The 4,530-nt window shown below is 41.4% G+C and overlaps 1 non-coding gene across 1 annotated transcript; it reads right to left on the reverse strand.

The window, feature by feature from the left end:
- Nucleotides 1-3,805: 3,805 nt before the first annotated feature.
- On the reverse strand, nucleotides 3,806-4,001 carry LOC112486060. The gene has a single exon (XR_003048603.1). It is a non-coding gene; the product is annotated as a U2 spliceosomal RNA (small nuclear RNA).
- Between the last annotated feature and the right edge of the window lie 529 nt (nucleotides 4,002-4,530).

The raw sequence follows: 4,530 nt of genomic DNA on the forward strand, positions 1-4,530 counted from the left end.
AATTACTGGGTGGGCTTTTGGAAAGAACTTTTTTAAAGGGAAAGTTTCGCCTGGCACTCTTTTTCTCCTCTTTCTCCCTCCCCACTTCTTCCTTCTTGCCTTGAATCTGAACCTTTGAACTGGAAGTTCAGCAGCCATCTTGTGGTCTTGTGACCGTGGGGAGGAAAGCCACTTGCTGAGGATGTCGAATCTTAAAGAAAGGGCCTGGATCTCTCGTGGCTCATGTCAGCCCTTACTTAACTGTTCTGAGAGTCTGCTGAATCTTTCACTCTTAGGTGTTTTCCCCTGTTGTTTTTATTTGCTACTAAACACGTCCCTAATTAATTTATTAATTGCCCTACTGCCTTGGTAATGAAAAATAAGAGCTTAGCAATTTATACCTTGGTTTTCAAGGATTGCAGATGCTTTCTATTTTCTGCTTCATGTCAGAATACGGCTGGTTGGAAACACTAGGTATTACCACAAATTTAAGCTGAGTCATATTTTATTTTTCTAGACTATTGTACTTGGGGTTGCAGAGCCAGCTACCTTTTGAAGTGCCCTGATTTAAACACCTGGGGTGCTTATTCCAGTGCTTCATGTTAAGACTGGTAAGATGTATTCAGAGAGTGGCTCCTTCCAACGTCTGAACACAATAAAAATGATGGAGATTAACTTTTTAAAAAACTATATCTGAAGGAAAAAGAAAAGAAAAAAGTGAAGAGAAAAAAAAGCAAAATTACAAAAACTATTTTCAGGTAGTATGTCAGAATACACTTTCTTTTATAAGATCTAGATGAATGGAAAATATATCCTCTAGAGGAAAGTCTTTTCTTGAGATAGAAAATTCCTCCAGCTGTCTCCCTTTCTCCAAATATTACATCTTTTAGTCACAGAGAGGTATTTACAAAACAGATTTTCTAAGGCAATTACATTGTTCTGTAGTATAATTTCAAAAGTATTTTCTTACTAAAAATATTTTGTTTGTGACTCTTTCACAATCTCAGAATTTAAATAAAAATTGCATGTTTACCTTATTATGGATTACTTTCTCTGATTCCAATATTTTCATCCTTGTAAAATAGATCTTCAAAGAGCCAGGAGGCCTCCTGGATTCAGTGGAGTATTCTGGGTGTTGTCTGCCTCACCAGTTGAACTGGGGAGACTGCAATGAATGGAGCTTGTTGGCTTGGCAAGATCCTTGACTTATGGTCAGAAGGCAAAAGACAGCAGCAGAAAATCTGGAAATAAGACCAGCCACCTTCCAATGGGATTTGAAAGAGTTGCTTGCCCCATCTCTCCTCCTTTCGGGTACCTGATAGGAGACACTGCTTTGGGGTAAGTCAGCAAAGATTATGGCAGAGTGGAAAGTGGAAAGCTTCCTTTGGTTTCAAGGAGCAGAGATACACTGAGGCCATCTAGGAAAGAGAGGATTTATCACAGATGTAAAACTGGAACCAGAAAGCTGTCAAGAATTGAGACAGCTCAGGGGACAGGCAGTTGTCATCGTCTCTCTCATGGTCCATACCATCTCCCTCTTGTGACCTTTCTGCTTTTCTTTTATAATGTGTCCACTCTATTTTCCTCTCTGTTAACAGACCAATTCCTCGAACCAAATGCCAGAGAAAGCTAGTCCAAATGACTTTGTTCATTGGCATTGCTTCTTTGGGTAGAGTTCTTTGCCTAAGGCATTTCATGAGCCATTAGCCAACTGATAGACAGGTTGCCTAAGGCCAGGTGCCCACCTCCAGTCCACTCAGTGGTCACTGATGCACAGACACCAGCCTAATGCAACTTTCCTGATCCAGGGGACTATGGACGAGGCAATTTATATTAAAAATAGTTTTTAGAAAATGATTTCTGGAACTTGCATTTACACTCAGTCCCAAAACCATCAAATGCCTGCTTTGCTTCATCAGTCAGAATTCAGATTCCCCTACCTATAAACAGGGGATAATAATGAAACCTATTTCACAGAGTTGTAGTGAGACTTAAATAAGATAATGTATAAGCGAAAGGGCTTTGTAAACTGTTAAATATTATACTAATGATATTATTATCAGAAAGGGATAACCTCAAGTCATTTTGATCCATCTGCCTTTTCAGAAAGGCTAGCCATTTATCTAGAAAGAGAACTGTGACAGGGAACAAGTAGTCTGGAGATGTACCAGGGGCCGGGAATCACCAGGGGTATGCTAGCTGTCAGGGGTCGAGGCAGCGCAGGGAACTGGCAGTTCTCTTTGTCTCTCTCGTGGTCCATATCATCTTTAGGGATGTCCCAGCAGGTAGCTATCCTGGAGCCCTGGTCCTCAGTGTCTCACAGAGCTCTGAGTGCTTGCTCTGTGTGTGTGTGTGTGTGTGTGTGTGTGTAAAATGAGTGACAGAGAATACAGAAACCTCCTTTATCTGTTCAGAGCCTCCCCTCCCCTCTGCTGATGGCCCCCTTTTCACCACTAACATCTTCAAATCTCTTTAAAGACAAAGAGAAAAGTGGACAGGAAACAAAAAAAATCAGAATTGAAAAGAGGTGACAATGAGTAGGCAGATGTAATAAGATACTGGGTGTGAGTTTCCCAGAAGGCCTGGTGGCTCAACCCACAGAAGTAAACTGCTAGGGAATTTCAGCCCCTAGCTAAACGCCCTGCAGCTGCCTGTAAATATCAAGCCCTTTTTATGAATAGTGGCCCTGACTTGGGCAGAGCTGCACCTGGGCTTCCCTGGAATTCCTTGACTCACTGCTGAGGTAGCTGAATGAGGGTGGAGCACTGGACCAAATACAGTGGCTTTGCTGTTAAGCTCACCAGGTCCCTTCTTAAAGCATGAGAGGAAAGAGAGAGAGAGAGACAGAGAGAGAGAGAGACAGAGAGAGACAGACAGACAGAGAGACAGAGAGAGAGAGAGACAGAGAGAGACAGAGAGACAGAGAGACAGAGAGAGACAGAGAGAGAGAGACAGAGAGAGAGAGAGACAGAGAGAGAGAGAGAGAGAGACTGCAGAGATATGTTTTTACCAGGCCTCCTGTCCCAAATTGGCAACCTGGGCCCTGTTTAAGTAATTTCAGGTTGCTCGCATATAGGTAGGTGGTCATGTAAAAATGTACTGAAACATGCTCCTCCCACTCCCAAATTTATAATTTATTCATAAAAACAAAATTTTCTAAAATACGCTGCAAACGCAATGTCTTGCTGCAGCAGAGACAGTTTAATGAATTCTGCTGGCCGAGATGGGCCCGTGCAGAGCCATGTGGGGTAGAAAGATTAAATAGGGGAGCAGGAGAAGTAGAAGCAAAATGTTGATATGTTCCTTTGTGAAGAACACAGGAAGGGCAAACAAGGGAAGATAGGGAAGTGAGGAAAGAGATGACTCATTTTCCTCTATATTTGCCTAATTCCCTCACTGGCATTGACAGATAAGACTACTGACTTCAGGTCCCGGGGTCCCGGCTTTCCTCTTCTTGGGCTTTTCATTCTCTGTTAATTAGAACATTGGAGAAATCGTCATGATAATTATAGTGTCTAGACTTGGGGAACTGTGGGAAACAGTAAGAGAATATTTAATTGCAGAGTTGAGAAGATGCATGAAAGTGACAGGATTTTGAAAGTCTCTTCTTAGAACAAGGTGACACTGAGCTTGTTTCTCGGGATTGCCCTGAGGTTGTCTGTTAAGTCAGGGGAATCTTGGGTGTTTCATCTGAACATTTTGGGTTGTCAAAATAGTCATTTCCTGAGGATTCCAAGGATCCGTGGAGAAAGCTGTGCTGCAGTGCTCTTTATCAGCTTTATCCTCAGTGTGTCATCATAAAGTGTGGCAGAGGCAGGTACTCTCAGAGTTTTTTGCCCGGACGAAAAGATATTGATTCGTTTTTGGGGGGAGATAGAGAAAGTGGTTAGCATGAAAACCTGCCTTGCCAAGTTTGGTCATTCTATTTTTCCTTCCACAAATTCAGTAACATACTTTCTTTAGCCAGTTGGTGGAAGAACTGATACTACACTTTGATCTTAGCCAAAAGGCCGAGAAGCGATTGGTGGAAAAAATGAGCAGAGTGTTTTCCTTCCCAAATGTAGAGTAAATCCATGCTTATCGGTATCCAGTTAACTAGAAATCCCCATTAATCAGCATTCCTCCACTTGGAGAGGACAAAATGGTTGGTGTTCCAGGCCACCCCAAGCTGCCTTTCATCACGGATGTGTCACTATTGTTTCTGCTGATTAAGCATGTAAAACTAGCTAATTATAAAGACTCAAAATTAAAAAATGGGAAAATGAAAAGTGCCTTCGTAAATGTCTCACACCATAGTTACCCCCTCAGTTAAACACTCAATAGGCCAGTGTAGGCCCCTCAGAAATTTTTGGCATATAAATGTACATATGTGTATATTTATATGTACATTTATATGTACATATGTGTATATTTATATGTACATTTATATGGAATATATTTATGCAAATGAGATCATACTATGCATACTGTTGAGTGACCTACCTTTTCACTTTACATGTCATATATATCCATATCAAACATACATAACTACCTCAGTTTTTTAAATGGCTG

Source organism: Pteropus alecto, unplaced genomic scaffold, assembly GCF_000325575.1.
Source record: "Pteropus alecto unplaced genomic scaffold, ASM32557v1 scaffold25, whole genome shotgun sequence".
NCBI classification, from domain to species: Eukaryota; Metazoa; Chordata; class Mammalia; order Chiroptera; family Pteropodidae; genus Pteropus; species Pteropus alecto.